Genomic DNA, 21062 nt, shown 5'->3' on the forward strand with positions numbered 1-21062 from the left:
GCAATTGTTGTGCTCATGATTAAGCTCTTGCATCATATACTTTGCACCCATTAATGAAGAAATACATAGAGCATGCTATAATTTGGTTTGCATATTTGGTTTCTCTAAGGTCTAGATAATTTCTAGTATTGAGTTTGAACAACAAGGAAGACGGTGTAGAGTCTTATAATGTTTTCAATATGTCTTTTATGTGAGTTTTGCTGCACCGGTTCATCCTTGTGTTTGTTTCAAATAAGCCTTGCTAGCCTAAACCTTGTATCGAGAGGGAATACTTCTCATGCATCCAAAATACTTGAGCCAACCACTATGCCATTTGTGTCCACCATACCTACCTACTACATGGTATTTTCCGCCATTCCAAAGTAAATTGCTTGAGTGCTACCTTTAAAACTCCATCATTCGCCTTGCAATATATAGCTCATGGGACAAATAGCTTAAAAACTATTGTGGTATTGAATATGTAATTATGCACTTTATCTCTTATTAAGTTGCTTGTTGTGCGATAACCATGTTCACTGGGGACGCCATCAACTATTCATTGTTGAATTTCATGTGAGTTGCTATGCATGTTCGTCTTGTCTGAAGTAAGAGCGATCTACCACCTTATGGTTAAGCATGCATATTGTTAGAGAAGAACATTGGGCCGCTAACTAAAGCCATGATCCATGGTGGAAGTTTCAGTTTTGGACATATATCCTCAACCTCAAATGAGAAAATTATTAATTGTTGCTACATGCTTATGCATAAAAGAGGAGTCCATTATCTGTTGTCTATGTTGTCCCGGTATGGATGTCTAAGTTGAAGAATAATCAATAGCGAGAAATCCAATGCGAGCTTTCTCCTTAGACCTTTGTACAGGCGGCATAGAGGTACCCCATTGTGACACTTGGTCAAAACATGTGCATTGTGATGATCCGGTAGTCCAAGCTAATTAGGACAAGGTGCGGGCACTATTAGTACACTATGCATGAGGCTTGCAACTTGTAAGATATAATTTACATGATACATATGCTTTATTACTACCGTTGACAAAATTGTTTCATGTTTTCAAAATCAAAGCTCTAGCACAAATATAGCAATCGATGCTTTTCCTCTATGAGGACCATTCTTTTACTTTATTGTTGAGTCAGTTCACCTATTTCTCTCCACCTCAAGAAGCAAACACTTGTGTGAACTGTGCATTGATTCCTACATATTTGCATATTGCACTTATTATATTACTCTATGTTGACAATATCCATGAGATATACATGTTACAAGTTGAAAGCAACCGTTGAAACTTAATCTTCTTTTGTGTTGCTTCAATGCCTTTACTTTGAATTATTGCTTTATGAGTTAACTCTTATGCAAGACTTATTGATGCTTGTCTTGAAGTGCTATTCATGAAAAGTCTTCGCTATATGATTCACTTGTTTACTCATGTCATATACATTGTTTTGATCGCTGCATTCACTACATATGCTTTACAAATAGTATGATCAAGATTATGATGGCATGTCACCCCAGAAATTATCTGTGTTATCGTTTTACCTGCTCGGGACGAGCAGAACTAAGCTTGGGGATGCTGATACGTCTCCAACGTATCGATAATTTCTTATGTTCCATGCCACATTATTGATGTTATCTACATGTTTTATGCACACTTTATGTCATATTCGTGCATTTTCTGGAACTAACCTATTAACAAGATGCCGAAGTGCCAGTTGCTGTTTTCTGCTGTTTTGGTTTTCAGAAATCCTAGTAACGAAATATTCTCGGAATTGGACGAAATCAACGCCCAGGGTCCTATTTTGCCACGAAGCTTCCAGAAGACGGAAGAGGAGACGAAGTGGGGCCACGAGGTGGCCAAACCCTAGGGCGGCGCCCCCCCCCCCCTTGGCCGCGCCGACCTGTGGTGTGGGGCCCTCGTGCCCCCTCCTGACTTGCCCTTCCGCCTACTTAAAGCCTCCGTCGCGAAACCCCCAGTACCGAGAGCCACGATACGGAAAACCTTACTGAGACGCCACCGCCGCCGATCCCATCTCGGGGGATCCAGGAGATCGCCTCCGGCACCCTGCCGGAGAGGGGATTCATCTCCCGGAGGACTCTACGCCGCCATGGTCGCCTCCGGTGTGATGTGTGAGTAGTCTACCCCTGGACTATGGGTCCATAGCAGTAGCTAGATGGTTGTCTTCTCCCCGTTGTGCTATCATTGTCGGATCTTGTGAGCTGCCTAACATGATCAAGATCATCTATATGTAATCCTATATGTTGCGTTTGTTGGGATCCGATGAATAGAGAATACTTGTTATGTTGATTATCAAAGTTATATCTATGTGTTGTTTATGATCTTGCATGCTCTCCGTTACTAGTAGATGCTCTGGCCAAGTAGATGCTTGTAACTCCAAGAGGGAGTATTTATGCTCGATAGTGGGTTCATGCCTGCATTGACACACAGGACGATGTGAGAAAGTTCTAAGGTTGTGTTGTCTTGTTGCCACTAGGGATAAAACATTGATGCTATGTCTAAGGATGTAGTTGTTGATTACATTACGCACCATACTTAATGCAATTATGCATTGCTTTGCAACTTAATACCGGAGGGGTTCGGATGATAACACTTTGAAGGTGGACTTTTTAGGCATAGATGCAGTTGGATGGCGGTCTATGTACTTTGTCGTAATGCCCAATTAAATCTCACTATACTCATCATGATATGTATGTGCATTGTCATGCTCTCTTTATTTGTCAATTGCCCAACTGTAATTTGTTCACCCAACATGCTGTTTATCTTATGGGAGAGACACCTCTAGTGAACTGTGGACCCCGGTCCAATTCTCTTTACTGAAATACAATCTACTGCAATACTTGTTCTACTGTTTTCTGCAAACAATCATCTTCCACACAATACGGTTAATCCTTTGTTACAGCAAGCCGGTGAGATTGACAACCTCACTGTTTCGTTGGGGCAAAGTACTTTGGTTGTGTTGTGCAGGTTCCACGTTGGCGCCGGAATCCCTGGTGTTGCGCCGCACTACATCCCACCGCCATCAACCTTCAACGTGCTTCTTGGCTCCTCCTGGTTTGATAAACCTTGGTTTCTTTCTGAGGGAAAACTTGCTGCTGTGCGCATCATACCTTCCTCTTGGGGTTCCCAACGAACGTGTGAGTTACACGCCATCAAGGTCTTCCCAATATAATGGGACAAGATGCATTGCACTCAATATCCAAGACAACAAAATCAACGGGGACAAGGTTATTGTTAACCATAATGCGAACATTATCAATCCTCCCCAAAGGTTTCTTTATAGCATTATCAGCAAGATTAACATCCAAATAACAATTTTTCAATGGTGGCAAGTCAAGCATATCATATATTTTCTTAGGCATAACAGAAATACTTGCACCAAGATCACATAAAGCATTACAATGAAAATCATTGACCCTCATCTTAATTATGGGCTCCCAACCATCTTGCAACTTCCTAGGAATAGAGGTTTCAAGTTTTAGTTTCTCTTCTCTAGCTTTTATGAGAGCATTTGTAATATGTTTTGTAAAGGCCAAATTTATAGCACTAGCATTGGGACTTTTAGCAAGTTTTTGTAAGAACTTTATAACTTCAGAGATGTGAAAATCATCAAAGTCTAAATCATTATGACCTACAACAATGGGATCATTGTCCCCAATGTTGGAAAAAAATTCAGCAGTTTTATCACAAGCAGTTTCAGCAGTTTTAGCAATTTCAGGTAATTTTGCACGCTTTGCACTAGGAGTAGAAACATTGCCAACACCAATTATTTTACCATTGATAGTAGGAGGTTTAGCAACATGTGAATCATTATCATTACTAGTGGTGGTGATAGTCCAAACTTTAGCTACATTATTCTCTTTAGCAAGTTTTTCATTTTCTTCTCTTTCCCATCTAGCATGCAATTCAGCCATCAATCTTATATTCTCATTAATTCTAACTTGGATGGCATTTGCTGTAGTAACAATCTTATTTTCATTATCCTTATTAGACATAACTTTCAATTTTAAAAGATCAACATCAGAGGCAAGTCTATCAACCTTAGAAGCAAGAATATCAATTTTATCAAGCTTTTCTTCAACAGATTTGTTAAAAGCAGTTTGTGTACTAATAAATTCTTTAAGCATGGCTTCAAGACCAGGGGGTACACTCCTATTATTGTTGTAAGAATTCCCATAAGAATTACCATAACCATTACCATTAGCAGAAGGATATGGCCTATAGTTGTTACCAGAATTATTCCTATAAGCATTGTTGTTGAAATTATTATTTTTAATGAAGTTCACATCAACATGTTCTTCTTGGGCAACCAATGAAGCTAAAGGAACATTATTTGGATCAACATTAGATCTACCATTCGCAAGCATAGACATAATCACATCAATCTTATCACTCAAGGAGGAGGTTTCTTCAACATAATTTACCTTCTTACCTTGTGGAGCTCTTTCGGTGTGCCATTCAGAGTAATTTATCATCATATCATCAAGAAGCTTTGTAGCCGCCCCCAAAGTAATGGACATAAAGGTACCTCCAGTAGCTAAATCCAATAGGTTCCACGAAGAAAAATTCAGTCCTGCATAAAATGTTTGGATGATCATCCAAGTAGTTAGTCCATGGGTTGGACAATTCTTTACCAAAGATATCATTCTCTCCCAAGCTTGAGCAACATGTTAATTATCTAATTGTTTGAAATTCATTATGCTACTTCTCAAAGATATAATTTTAGCAGGGGGATAATATCTACCAATAAAAGCATCCTTACATTTAGTCCATGAATCAATACTATTTCTAGGTAGAGATAGCAACCAATCTTTAGCTCTTCCTCTTAAGGAGAAAGGAAACAATTTCAATTTTATAATATCACCATCTACATCCTTATACTTTTGCATGTCACATAATTCAACAAAATTATTAAGATGGGCAGCATCATCATCAGAACTAACACTAGAAAATTGCTCTCTCATAACAAGATTCAGTAAAGCAGGTTTAATTTCAAAGAATTCTGCTGTAGTAGCAGGTGGAGCAATAGGTGTGCATAAGAAATCATTATTATTAGTGTTTGTGAAGTCACACAACTTAGTGTTTTCAGGAGTATTCATTTTAGCAATAGTAGATAAAGCAAACTAGATAAAGTAAATGCGAGTAACTAATTTTTTTGTGTTTTTGATATAGAGAACAAGACAGTAAATAAAGTAAAACTAGCAACTAATTTTTTTGTGTTTTGTTTAAGTGCAGCAAACAAAGTAGTAAATAAAATAAAGCAAGACAAAAACAAAGTAAAGAGATTGGAAGTGGAGACTCCCCTTGCAGCGTGTCTTGATCTCCCCGGTAACGGCGCCAGAAAAAATGCTTGATTGCGCGTGAAACACACGTCCGTTTGGAACCCCAAGAGGAAGGTGTGATGCGTACAGTAGCAAGTTTTCCCTCAGAAAGAAACCAAGGTTTATCGAACCAGTAGGAGCCAAGAAGCACGTTGAAGGTTGATGGCGGCGGAGTGTAGTGCGGCGCAACACCAGGGATTCCGGCGCCAACGTGGAACCTGCACAACACAATCACAGAACTTTGCCCCAACGTAACAGTGAGGTTGTCAATCTCACCGGCTTGCTGTAAACAAATGATTAGATGTATAGTGTGGATGATGATGATTGTTTGCGAACAACAGTAAAGAACAATTGCAGTAGATTGTATTTCAGATGTAAAGAATAGGACCGGGGTCCACAGATCACTAGTGGTGTCTCTCCCATAAGATAAACAGATGTTGGGTGAACAAATTACAGTTGGGCAATTGACAAATAAAGAAGGCATAACAATGCACATACATATATCATGATGAGTACTATGAGATTCAATCAGGGCATTACGACAAAGTACATAGACCGCTATCCAGCATGCATCTATGCCTAAAAAGTCCACTTTCAGGTTATCATCCGAACCCCTTCCGGTATTAAGTTGTAAACAACAGACAATTGCATTAAGTATGGTGTGTAATGTAATCAACACAAATATCCTTAGACAAAGCATCGATGTTTTATCCCTAGTGGCAACAGCACATCCACAACCTTAGAACTTTCATCCTTTGTCCCAGATTTAATGGAGGCATGAACCCACTATCGAGCATAAATACTCCCTCTTGGAGTCACAAGTATCAACTTGGCCAGAGCCTCTACTAGCAACGGAGAGCATGCAAGAACATAAATAACATATATGATAGATTGATAATCAACTTGACATAGTATTCAATATTCATCGGATCCCAACAAACACAACATGTAGCATTACAAATAGATGATCTTGATCATGTTAGGCAGCTCACAAGATCTAACATGATAGCACAATGAGGAGAAGACAACCATCTAGCTACTGCTATGGACCCATAGTCCAGGGGTGGACTACTCACACATCAATCCGGAGGCGATCATGGCGATGAAGAGACCTCCGGGAGATGATTCCCCTCTCCGGCAGGGTGCCAGAGGCGATCTCCTGAATCCCCCGAGATGGGATTGGTGGCGGCGGCGTCTCTGGAAGGTTTTCCGTATCGTGGCTCTCGGTACTGGGGGTTTCGCGATGAAGGCTTTAAGTAGGCGGAAGGGCGGAGTCGGAGGAGTCACGAGGGACCCACACGCTAGGGCCGCGCGGCCAAGGCCTGGGCCGCGCCGCCCTAGTGTGGCGTCGCCTCGTGGCCCCACTTCGTATCTCCCTCGGTCTTCTGGAAGCTTCGTGGAAAAATAGGACCCTGGGCGTTGATTTCGTCCAATTCCGAGAATATTTCCTTTGTAGGATTTCTGAAACCAAAAACAGCAGAAAACAAAGAATCGGCTCTTCGGCATCTCATCAATAGGTTAGTGCCGGAAAATGCATAATAATGACATATAATGTGTATAAAACATGTGAGTATCATCATAAAAGTAGTATGGAACATAAGAAATTATAGATACGTTTGGGACGTATCAGTGGCCGTGCTCATGGTTTCAAGATTCACTCTCAGGACAAATTCACTCATGGGGACATTGCCTTTTGCTATTGATGGCGTGTATTTCACACGTTCGTTGGGCAACCCCAAGAGGAAGGTATGATGCGCACAGCAGCAAGTTTTCCCTCAGAAAGAAACCAAGGTTTATCGAACCAGGAGGAGCCAAGAAGCACGTTGAAGGTTGATGGCGGCGGGATGTAGTGCGGCGCAACACCAGGGATTCCGGCGCCAACGTGGAACCTGCACAACACAACCAAAGTACTTTGCCCCAACGAAACAGTGAGGTTGTCAATCTCACCGGCTTGCTGTAACAAAGAGTTAACCGTATTGTGTGGAAGATGATTGTTTGCAGAAAATAGTAGAACAAGTATTGGCAAAGAGATTGTATTTCAGTAAAGAGAATTGGACCGGGGTCCACAGTTCACTAGAGGTGTCTCTCCCATAAGACGAACAGCATGTTGGGTGAACAAATTACAGTTGGGCAATTGACAAATAAAGAGAGCATGACCATGCACATACATATTATGATGAGTATTGTGAGATTTAATTGGGCATTACGACAAAGTACATAGACCGTCATCCAACTGCATCTATGCCTAAAAAGTCCACCTTCAGGTTATCATCCGAACCCCCTCCAGTATTAAGCTGCAAACAACAGACAATTGCATTAAGTATGGTGCGTAATGTAACTAGTGACTACATCCTTGAACATAGCACTAATGTTTTATCCCTAGTGGCAACAGCACAACACAACCTTAGAACTTTCATCCTTTGTCCCAGGTGTCAATGCAGGCATGAACCCACTATCGAGCATAAGTACTCCCTCTTGGAGTTACAAGCATCTACTTGGCCAGAGCATCTACTAGTAACGGAAAGCATGCAAGATCATAAACAACACATAAGTATAACTTTGATAATCAACATAACAAGTATTCTCTATTCATCGGATCCCAACAAACGCAACATATAGAATTACAGATAGATGATCTTGATCATGTTAGGCAGCTCACAAGATCCGACAATGATAGCACAATGGGGAGAAGACAACCATCTAGCTACTGCTATGGACCCATAGTCCAGGGGTAGACTACTCACACATCACTCCGGAGGCGATCATGGCGGCGTAGAGTCCTCCGGGAGATGATTCCCCTCTCCGGCAGGGTGCCGGAGGCGATCTCCTGGATCCCCCGAGATGGGATCGGCGGCGGCGGCGTCTCTGGAAGGTTTTCCGTATCGTGGCTCTCGGTACGGGGGTTTCGTCACGAAGACTTTTTATAGGCGGAAGGGCAGGTCAAGAGGCGGCACGGGGCCCCACACTACAGGCCGGCGCGGCCAAGGGGGGGCCGCCGCCTATGGTGTGGCCCTCCGTGGCCCCTCTTCGTCTCTCCTTCGGACTTCGGAAGCTTCGTGAGAAAATAGGCCCCTGGGCTTTGATTTCGTCCAATTCCGAGAATATTTCCTTACTAGGATTTCTGAAACCAAAAACAGCGATGAAAACAAAGAATCGGCACTTCGACATCTTGTTAATAGGTTAGTTCCAGAAAATGCACGAATATGACATAAAGTGTGCATAAAACATGTAGATAACATCAATAATGTGGCATGGAACATAAGAAATTATCGATACGTCGGAGACATATCAGCATCCCCAAGCTTAGTTCTGCTCGTCCCGAGCAGGTAAAACGATAACACAGATAATTTCTGGAGTGACATGCCATCATAATCTTGATCATACTATTTGTAAAGCATATGTAGTGAATGCAGCGATCGAAACAATGTATATGACATGAGTAAACAAGTGAATCATATAGCAAAGACTTTTCATGAATAGCACTTCAAGACAAGCATCAATAAGTCTTGCATAAGAGTTAACTCATAAAGCAATAATTCAAAGTAGAGATATTGAAGCAACACAAAAGAAGATTAAGTTTCAGCGGTTGCTTTCAACTTGTAACATGTATATCTCATGGATATTGTCAACATAGAGTAATATAATAAGTGCAATAAGCAAATATGTAGGAATCAATGCACAGTTCACACAAGTGTTTGCTTCTTGAGGTGGAGAGAGATAGGTGAACTGACTCAACATTGAAAGTAAAAGAATAGTCCTCCATAGAGGAAAAGCATCGATTGCTATATTTGTGCTAGAGCTTTGATTTTGAAAACATGAAACAATTTTGTCAACGGTAGTAATAAAGCATATGCATCATGTAAATTATATCTTATAAGTTGCAAGCCTCATGCATAGTGTACTAATAGTGCCCGCACCTTGTCCTAATTAGCTTGGACTACCGGGTCATCACAATGCATTGTTTTTACCAAGTGTCACAAAGGGGTACCTCTATGCCGCTTTGTACAAAGGTCTAAGGAGAAAGCTCGCATTGGATTTCTCGCTATTGATTATTCTTCAACTTAGACATCCATACCGGGACAACATAGACAACATATAATGGACTCCTCTTTTATGCATAAGCATATAACAACAATTAATAATTTTCTCATTTGAGATTTGAGGATTGTTGTCCAAAACTGAAACTTCCACCATGGATCATGGCTTTAGTTAGCGGCCCAATGTTCTTCTCTAACATATGCATGCTTAACCATATGGTGGTAGATCTCTCTTACTTCAGACAAGACGAACATGCATAGCAACTCACATGAAATTCAACAACGAAAAGTTGATGGCGTCCCCAGTGAACATGGTTATCGCACAACAAGCAACTTAATAAGAGATAAAGTGCATAATTACATATTCAATACCACAATAGTTTTTAAGCTATTTGTCCCATGAGCTATATATTGCAAAGGTGAATGATGGAATTTTAAAGGTAGCACTCAAGCAATTTACTTTGGAATGGCGGAAAAATACCATGTAGTATAGGTAGGTATGGTGGACACAAATGGCATAGTGGTTGGCTCAAGTATTTTGGATGCATGAGAAGTATTCCCTCTCGATACAAGGTTTAGGCTAGCAAGGCTTATTTGAAACAAACACAAGGATGAACCGGTGCAGCAAAACTCACATAAAAGACATATTGAAAACATTATAAGACTCTACACCGTCTTCCTTGTTGTTCAAACTCAATACTAGAAATTATCTAGACCTTAGAGAGACCAAATATGCAAACCAAATTTTAGCATGCTCTATGTATTTCTTCATTAATGGGTGCAAAGCATATGATGCAAGAGCTTAATCATGAGCACAATAATTGCCAAGTATCACATTACCCAAGACATTTATAGCAATTACTACATGTATCATTTTCCAATTCCAACCATATAACAATTTAACGAAGGAGAAACTTCGCCATGAATACTATGAGTAGAAACCAAGGACATACTTGTCCATATGCTACAGCGGAGCGTGTCTCTCTCCCATAAAGTGAATGCTAGGATCCATTTTATTCAAACAAAACAAAAAACAAAAACAAACCAACGCTCCAAGAAAAAGCACATAAGATGTGATGGAATAAAAATATAGTTTCAGGGGAGGAACCTCATAATGTTGTCGATGAAGAAGGGGATGCCTTGGGCATCCCCAAGCTTAGACGCTTGAGTCTTCTTAGAATATGCAGGGGTGAACCACCGGGGCATCCCCAAGCTTAGAGCTTTCACTCTCCTTGATCATGTTGCATCATACTCCTCTCTTGATCCTTGAAAACTTCCTCCACACCAAACTCGAAACAACTTATTAGAGGGTTAGTGCACAATATAAATTGACATATTCAGAGGTGACACAATCATTCTTAACACTTCTGGACATTGCATAATGCTACTGGACATTAATGGATCAAAGAAATTCATCCAACATAGCGAAAGAGGCAATGCGAAATAAAAGGCAGAATCTGTCAAAACAGAACAGTTCGTATTGACGAATTTTAAAATGGCACCAGACTTGCTCAAATGAAAATGCTCAAATTGAATGAAAGTTGCGTACATATCTGAGGATCATGCACGTAAATTGGCTTAATTTTCTGAGCTACCTACAGGGAGGTGGACCCAGATTCGTGACAGCAAAGAAATCTGGAACTGTGCAGTAATCCAAATCTAGTACTTACTTTTCTATCAACGGCTTAACTTGGCACAATAAAACACAAAACTAAGATAAGGAGAGGTTGCTACAGTAGTAAACAACTTCCAAGACACAAAATAAAAACAAAGTACTGTAGGTAAAAACATGGGTTGTCTCCCATAAGCGCTTTTCTTTAACGCCTTTCAGCTAGGCGCAGAAAGTGTGTATCAAGTATTATCGAAGGGTGATGCATTCTCAGCGGGGTGTGGAGTTTTCTCAACTAGGCATAGTATATTGGATACATAAGTTTCAGCATCTCCCTTTTCATTAGTCTTAGGCGTGCTACTCTCATCAAACAAATTTTCAGGAACTAGCCAAGCATAGTTATTTTCTAATGCATCATTCATAGCTAAGAGCTTACATGGTATTGGTGCTTTTATCTCCCCTCCATCATCAATATTATTAGTGTATCTTATTCTATCCATATCCATCCTTTCAAGGAGACTAACAAAATTAGTAGGAGAACCAAGCATATTAAATTTAGCAAACACCTTTCTAGCTTCTCTTGCTAGACCACCAAATTCTCTAAGAAGGGTTTCTAATACAAAATCTTTCTTTTCCCCCTCTTCCATATCACCAAGTGTGAAAAACATGTGTTGGATTATAGGATTAAGATTAACAAATTTAGTTTCCAACAGGCGAACTAAATGCGCAGCAGCAATTTCATAAGTAGGCGCAAGGTCTACCAAGTGTCTATCTTAAAAATTTTCAATAGTACTAACATGATTGAAAAATTCTTCTATATTATTTCTCCCAACTATAGACCCACGTCCTACCGGTATGTTTTTTGTGGTAAAATTAAAAGGAAACATGATGAATAAAGTAAATGCAAGTAAACTAATTTTTTTGTGTTTTAGATATAGCAAGCAAGATAGCAAATAAAGTAAAACTAGCAACTAATTTTTTTTTTGTATTTTGATTTAGTGCAGCAAACAAAGTAGTAAATAAAACTAAGCAAGACAAAAACAAAGTAAAGAGATTGAGAAGTGGAGACTCCCCTTGCAGCGTGTCTTGATCTCCCCGGCAACGGCGCCAGAAATTTATGCTTGATGGCGTGTATTTCACACGTTCGTTGGGCAACCCCAAGAGGAAGGTATGATGCGCACAGCAGCAAGTTTTCCCTCAGAAAGAAACCAAGGTTTATCGAACCAGGAGGAGCCAAGAAGCACGTTGAAGGTTGATGGCGGCGGGATGTAGTGCGGCGCAACACCAGGGATTCCGGCGCCAACGTGGAACCTGCACAACACAACCAAAGTACTTTGCCCCAACGAAACAGTGAGGTTGTCAATCTCACCGGCTTGCTGTAACAAAGAGTTAACCGTATTGTGTGGAAGATGATTGTTTGCAGAAAACAGTAGAACAGTATTGCAGTAGATTGTATTTCAGTAAAGAGAATTGGACCGGGGTCCACAGTTCACTAGAGGTGTCTCTCCCATAAGACGAACAGCATGTTGGGTGAACAAATTACAGTTGGGCAATTGACAAATAAAGAGAGCATGACCATGCACATACATATTATGATGAGTATTGTGAGATTTAATTGGGCATTACGACAAAGTACATAGACCGTCATCCAACTGCATTTATGCCTAAAAAGTCCACCTTCAGGTTATCATCCGAACCCCCTCCAGTATTAAGTTGCAAACAACAGACAATTGCATTAAGTATGGTGCATAATGTAACTAGTGACTACATCCTTGAACATAGCACTAATGTTTTATCCCTAGTGGCAACAGCACAACACAACATTAGAACTTTCTCCTTTGTCCTGTGTCAATGCAGGCATGAACCCACTATCGAGCATAAGTACTCCCTCTTGGATTTACAAGCATCTACTTGGCTAGAGCATCTACTAGTAACGGAAAGCATGCAAGATCATAAACAACACATAAGTATAACTTTGATAATCAACATAACAAGTATTCTCTATTCATCGGATCCCAACAAACGCAACATATAGAATTATAGATAGATGATCTTGATCATGTTAGGCAGCTCACAAGATCCGACAATGATAGCACAATGGGGAGAAGACAACCATCTAGCTACTGCTATGGACCCATAGTCCAGGGGTAGACTACTCACACATCACTCCGGAGGCGACCATGGCGGCGTAGAGTCCTCCGGGAGATGATTCCCCTCTCCGGCAGGGTGCCGGAGGCGATCTCCTGGATCCCCCGAGATGGGATCGGCGGCGGCGGCGTCTCTGGAAGGTTTTCCGTATCGTGGCTCTCGATGCATCGGGGTTTCGTCACGGAGACTTTTTATAGGCGGAAGGGCAGGTCAAGAGGCGGCACGGGGGCCCCACACTACAGGCCGGCGCGGCCAAGGGGGGAGCCGCGCCGCCCTATGGTGTGGCCCCTCCGTGGCCCCTCTTCGTCTCTCCTTCGGACTTCTGGAAGCTTCGTGAGAAAATAGGCCCCTGGGCTTTGATTTCGTCCAATTCCGAGAATATTTCCTTACTAGGATTTCTGAAACCAAAAATAGCAGAAAACAGCAACTGGCACTTCGGCATCTTGTTAATAGGTTAGTTCCAGAAAATGCACGAATATGACATAAAGTGTGCATAAAACATGTAGATAACATCAATAATGTGGCATGGAACATAAGAAATTATCGATACGTCGGAGACGTATCAGCTATCCTCCGGAACCTACAGCTGGCCCTCCCACTATCTCCGGGATGTACTACTCCTATCTTGTGCTTGCCAAGCTATTCCGAGATAATCTCATCAGCAAGTCAGGAGATACAAGTGAATGTCAGGCCTACCATCTTAACCTCATGAACTACTGCCGTCCTGAAAATGTGAGGACTATTGATGGTTGTGACCTCCTCTACTGTGAACTGAGGCGCTCTATTCGTGACCGGATGACTCCAAATTATGTTCAATACATTCAACAGCTCATCAATAAGGTTGTGCCATCTCCCCACAATAAGAAAGATCAACTGATCAAGATGGAACCTTTCAAGATTCCTCAACAAGGAGATAGGCCGGAAGTCCCAGCTATGATGCCTTCTGAGCGCCGGTCCAAGGAAAGGCATGACCCTGCAAGCTCTAGCTACTCTAGGCGCCCCAAGCGCGGTGCCTCTCTTGACCAGCCTGTGGCAAATGTGCAGGAATACCAATGATGTTGCTCATCAAAGCCTTGCCTTGAACGATGAGACTAGGATGCGCCTGATGGCGTGTAACTCACACGTTCGTTGGGAACCCCAAGAGGAAGGTATGATGCGCACAGCAGCAAGTTTTCCCTCAGAAAGAAACCAAGGTTTATCGAACCAGGAGGAGCCAAGAAGCACGTTGAAGGTTGATGGCGGCGGGATGTAGTGCGGCGCAACACCAGGGATTCCGGCGCCAACGTGGAACCTGCACAACACAACCAAAGTACTTTGCCCCAACGAAACAGTGAGGTTGTCAATCTCACCGGCTTGCTGTAACAAAGGATTAACCGTATTGTGTGGAAGATGATTGTTTGCAGAAAACAGTAGAACAAGTATTGCAGTAGATTGTATTTCAGTAAAGAGAATTGGATCGGGGTCCACAGTTCACTAGAGGTGTCTCTCCCATAAGATAAACAGCATGTTGGGTGAACAAATTACAGTTGGGCAATTGACAAATAAAGAGGGCATGACCATGCACATACATATCATGATGAGTATAGTGAGATTTAATTGGGCATTACGACAAAGTACATAGACCGCCATCCAACTGCATCTATGCCTAAAAAGTCCACCTTCAGGTTATCATCCGAACCCCCTCCAGTATTAAGTTGCAAAGCAACAGACAATTGCATTAAGTATGGTGCGTAATGTAATCAACAACTACATCCTTAGACATAGCATCAATGTTTTATCCCTAGTGGCAACAGCACAACACAACCTTAGAACTTTCTCACTTTGTCCCTGTGTCAATGCGAGGCATGAACCCACTATCGAGCATAAGTACTCCCTCTTGGAGTTACAAGCATCTACTTGGCCAGAGCATCTACTAGTAACGGAAAGCATGCAAGATCATAAACAACACGTAGATATAACTTTGATAATCAACATAACAAGTATTCTCTATTCATCGGATCCCAACAAACGCAACATATAGAATTACAGATAGATGATCTTGATCATGTTAGGCAGCTCACAAGATCCGACAATGATAGCACAATGGGGAGAAGACAACCATCTAGCTACAGCTATGGACCCATAGTCCAGGGGTAGACTACTCACTCATCACTCCGGAGGCGACCATGGCGGTGTAGAGTCCTCCGGGAGATGATTCCCCTCTCCGGCAGGGTGCCGGAGGCGATCTCCTGGATCCCCCGAGATGGGATCGGCGGCGGCGGCGTCTCAGTAATGTTTTCCGTATCGTGGCTCTCGGTACTGGGGGTTTCGTCACGGAGGCTATTTGTAGGCGGAAGGGCAGGTCAGGAGGGGGCACAGGGGCCCCACACCATAGGTCGGCGCGGCCAGGGGGTGGGCCGCGCCGCCCTAGGGTTTGGCCCCCTCGTGGCCCCTCTTCGTCTCTCCTTCGGACTTCTGGAAGCTTCGTGGAAAAATAGGCCCCTGGGCTTTGATTTCGTCCAATTCCGAGAATATTTCGTTACTAGGATTTCTGAAACCAAAAACAGCAGAAAACAGAATCGGCACTTCGGCATCTTGTTAATAGGTTAGTTCCAGAAAATGCACGAATATGACATAAAGTGTGCATAAAACATGTAGATAACATCAATAATGTGGCATGGATCATAAGAAATTATCGATACGTCGGAGACGTATCAGCATCCCCAAGCTTAGTTCTGCTCGTCCCGAGCAGGTAAAACGATAACACAGATAATTTCTGGAGTGACATGCCATCATAATCTTGATCATACTATTTGTAAAGCATATGTAGTGAATGCAGCGATCAAAACAATGTATATGACATGAGTAAACAAGTGAATCATAAAGCAAAGACTTTTCATGAATAGCACTTCAAGACAAGCATCAATAAGTCTTGCATAAGAGTTAACTCATAAAGCAACAATTCAAAGTAAAGGTATTGAAGCAACACAAAAGAAGATTAAGTTTCAGCGGTTGCTTTCAACTTGTAACATGTATATCTCATGGATATTGTCAACATAGAGTAATATAATAAGTGCAATAAGCAAATATGTAGGAATCAATGCATAGTTCACACAAGTGTTTGCTTCTTGAGGTAGAGAGAAATAGGTGAACTGACTCGACATTGAAAGTAAAAGAATGGTCCTCATAGAGGAAAAGCATCGATTGCTATATTTGTGCTAGAGCTTTGATTTTGAAAACATGAAACAATTTTGTCAACGGTAGTAATAAAGCATATGCATCATGTAAATTATATCTTATAAGTTGCAAGCCTCATGCATAGTGTACTAATAGTGCCCGCACCTTGTCCTAATTAGCTTGGACTACCGGATCATCACAATGCACTGTTTTTACCAAGTGTCACAAAGGGGTACTTCTATGCCGCCTGTACAAAGGTCTAAGGAGAAAGCTCGCATTGGATTTCTCGCTATTGATTATTCTTCAACTTAGACATCCATACCGGGACAACATAGACAACAGATAATGGACTCCTCTTTTATGCATAAGCATGTAACAATAATTAATAATTTTCTCATTTGAGATTGAGGATATATGTCCAAAACTGAAACTTCCACCATGGATCATGGCTTTAGTTAGCGGCCCAATGTTCTTCTCTAACAATATGCATGCTTAACCATAAGGTGGTAGATCGCTCTTACTTCAGACAAGACGAACATGCATAGCAACTCACATGAAATTTAACAATGAATAGTTGATGGCGTCCCCAGTGAACATGGTTATCGCGCAACAAGCAACTTAATAAGAGATAAAGTGCATAATTACATATTCAATACCACAATAGTTTTTAAGCTATTTGTCCCATGAGCTATATATTGCAAAGGTGAATGATGGAATTTTAAAGGTAGCACTCAAGCAATATACTTTGGAATGGCGGAAAATACCATGTAGTAGGTAGGTATGGTGGACACAAATGGCATAGTGGTTGGCTCAAATATTTTGGATGCATGAGAAGTATTCCCTCTCGATACAAGGTTTAGGCTAGCAAGGTTTATTTGAAACAAACACAAGGATGAACCGGTGCAGCAAAACTCACATAAAAGACATATTGAAAACATTATAAGACTCTACACCGTCTTCCTTGTTGTTCAAACTCAATACTAGAAATTATCTAGACCTTAGAGAAACCAAATATGCAAACCAAATTTAAGCATGCTCTATGTATTTCTTCATTAATGGGTGCAAAGCATATGATGCAAGAGCTTAATCATGAGCACAACAATTGCCAAGTATCACATTACCCAAGACATTTATAGCAATTACTACATGTATCATTTTCAAATTCCAACCATATAACAATTTAACGAAGGAGAAACTTCGCCATGAATACTATGAGTAGAAACCAAGGACATACTTGTCAATATGCTACAGCGGAGCGTGTCTCTCTCCCATAAAGTGAATGCTAGGATCCATTTTATTTAAACAAAACAAAAACAAAAACAAACCGACGCTCCAAGAAAAAGCACATAAGATGTGATGGAATAAAAATATAGTTTCAGGGGAGGAACCTGATAATGTTGTCGATGAAGAAGGGGATGCCTTGGGCATCCCCAAGCTTAGACGCTTGAGTCTTCTTGATATATGCAGGGGTGAACCACCGGGGCATCCCCAAGCTTAGAGCTTTCACTCTCCTTGATCATGTTGCATCATACTCCTCTCTTGATCCTTGAAAACTTCCTCCACACCAAACTCGAAACAACTCATTAGAGGGTTAGTGCACAATATAAATTGACATATTCAGAGGTGACACAATCATTCTTAACACTTCTGGACATTGCATAATGCTACTGGACATTAGTGGATCAAAGAAATTCATCCAACATAGCAAAAGAGGCAATGCGAAATAAAAGGCAGAATCTGTCAAAACAGAACAGTTCGTATTGACGAATTTTAAAATGGCACCAGACTTGCTCAGATGAAAATGCTCAAATTGAATGAAAGTTGCGTACATATCTGAGGATCTCTCACGTAAATTGGCATAATTTTCTGAGTTACCTACAGAGGGATTTTGCCCAGATTCGTGACAGTAAAGAAATCTGGAACTGCGCAGTAATCCAAATCTAGTACTTACTTTTCTATCAACGGCTTAACTTGGCACAACAAAACACAAAACTAAGATAAGGAGAGGTTGCTACAGTAGTAAACAACTTCCAAGACACAAAATAAAAACAAAGTACTGTAGGTAAAAACATGGGTTGTCTCCCATAAGCGCTTTTCTTTAACGCCTTTCAGCTAGGCGCAGAAAGTGTGTATCAAGTATTATCGAGAGATGAAGTGTTGTTATCATGAGCTCCCCCATCCATAGTGGTACTAAGGGCTTTGTCAATTTTAGGCCTATAATAATACTTCTTTGGTCTAGGCACTTTAGAGACATACATAAACTTTTGCTCCTTACCCACATAAGCTTTCTCCTTATATTTAAGAGAAGAAAATGTTGAACCCAAGGTTCCCATAGCCTTTTCAAGTTCATCAATCCTCTTAATTTGATCATCATGGACAACACAAGTTCCTAGGGCACTAATTCTTTCATCAATTCCTACTAAGGATTTATCAAGTTCATCAGTTTTATCAAGTAACACTTCCACTTTAGCTTCAATACTTGGAAATTTTTTCTCTATGGTTTCCAATTTTTTCATAACATCTTCAAGAGAGATTTCAGTTTTAACTTTATCAACAGGGGGTATTCCAAATAGACTCTCAATAATGCAGCTAGCTTCTAATGCAGGGGTACTTAAGAAGTTACCTCCTACGAGACAATCAAGAACATGCCTATTCCAGCTAGAGATACCAACATAAAAATTCCTGAGTAAAATAGTGGTGGAGTGTTTCTTAGTGCACCTATTATGGGCATTAATAATTCTATACCAAGCATCTCTTAAACATTCTCCCCCTTGTTGCTTAAACGAACGAACTTCAACTTCAGGATTACCCATTTTAGCAGTAGTAAATAAAGCAAACTAGATAAAGTAAATGCAAGTAAACTAATTTTTTGTGTTTTTGATATAGCAAACAAGATAGCAAATAAAGTAAAACTAGCAACTAATTTTTTTGTATTTTGATTTAGTGCAGCAAACAAAGTAGTAAATAAAAATAAGCAAGACAAAAACAAAGTAAAGAGATTGAGAAGTGGAGACTCCCCTTACAGCGTGTCTTGATCTCCCGACAACGGCGCCGTAAAAAGAGCTTGATGGCGTGTAACTCACACGTTCGTTGGGAACCCCAAGAGGAAGGTATGATGCGCACAGCAGCAAGTTTTCCCTCAGAAAGAAACCAAGGTTTATCGAACCAGGAGGAGCCAAGAAGCACGTTGAAGGTTGATGGCGGCGGGATGTAGTGCGGCGCAACACCAGGGATTCCGGCGCCAACGTGGAACCTGCACAACACAACCAAAGTACTTTGCCCCAACGAAACAGTGAGGTTGTCAATCTCACCGGCTTGCTGTAACAAAGGATTAACCGTATTGTGTGGAAGATGATTGTTTGCAGAAAACAGTAGAACAAGTATTGCAGTAGATTGTATTTCAGTAAAGAGAATTGGACCGGGGTCCACAGTTCACTAGAGGTGTCTCTCCCATAAGATAAACAGCATGTTGGGTGAACAAATTACAGTTGGGCAATTGACAAATAAAGAGGGCATGACCATGCACATACATATCATGATGAGTATAGTGAGATTTAATTGGGCATTACGACAAAGTACATAGACCGCCATCCAACTGCATCTATGCCTAAAAATTCCACCTTCAGGTTATCATCCGAACCCCCTCCAGTATTAAGTTGCAAAGCAACAGACAATTGCATTAAGTATGGTGCGTAATGTAATCAACAACTACATCCTTAGACATAGCATCAATGTTTTATCCCTAGTGGCAACAGCACACCACAACCTTAGAACTTTCATCACTGTCCCTGTGTCAATGCAGGCATGAACCCACTATCGAGCATAAGTACTCCCTCTTGGAGTTACAAGCATCTACTTGGCCAGAGCATCTACTAGTAACGGAAAGCATGCAGGATCATAAACAACACGTAGATATAACTTTGATAATCAACATAACAAGTATTCTCTATTCATCGGATCCCAACAAACGCAACATATAGAATTACAGATAGATGATCTTGATCATGTTAGGCAGCTCACAAGATCCGACAATGATAGCACAATGGGGAGAAGACAACCATCTAGCTACAGCTATGGACCCATAGTCCAGGGGTAGACTACTCACTCATCACTCCGGAGGCGACCATGGCGGTGTAGAGTCCTCCGGGAGATGATTCCCCTCTCCGGCAGGGTGCTGGAGGCGATCTCCTGGATCCCCCGAGATGGGATCGGCGGCGGCGGCGTCTCAGTAATGTTTTCCGTATCGTGGCTCTCGGTACTGGGGGTTTCGTCACGGAGGCTATTTGTAGGCGGAAGGGCAGGTCAGGAGGGGGCACAGGGGCCCCACACCATAGGTCGGCGTGGCCAGGGGGTGGGCCGCGCCGCCCTAGGGTTTGGCCCCCTCGTGGCCCCTCTTCGTCTCTCCTTCGGACTTCTGGAAGCTTCGTGGAAAAATAGGCCCCTGGGCTTTGATTTCGTCCAATTCCGAGAATATTTCGTTACTAGGATTTCTGAAACCAAAAACAGCAGAAAACAGCAACTGGCACTTCGGCATCTTGTTAATAGGTTAGTTCCAGAAAATGCACGAATATGACATAAAGTGTGCATAAAACATGTAGATAATATCAATAATGTGGCATGGATCATAAGAAATTATCGATACGTCGGAGACGTATCAACGCCAAAATGAGTTCATGGCTGCAAGAAATAACCATGTTCCTCCTCCTGGACCTGAGATGGAGCCTGTGGTTGCACCAACTTGGGAGATGCCTCCCATTGATGACGAGATGCTCCAAAACTTTGAT

This window comes from Lolium perenne, chromosome 7 (genome assembly GCF_019359855.2).
Source record: "Lolium perenne isolate Kyuss_39 chromosome 7, Kyuss_2.0, whole genome shotgun sequence".
Lineage (NCBI taxonomy): Eukaryota > Viridiplantae > Streptophyta > Magnoliopsida > Poales > Poaceae > Lolium > Lolium perenne.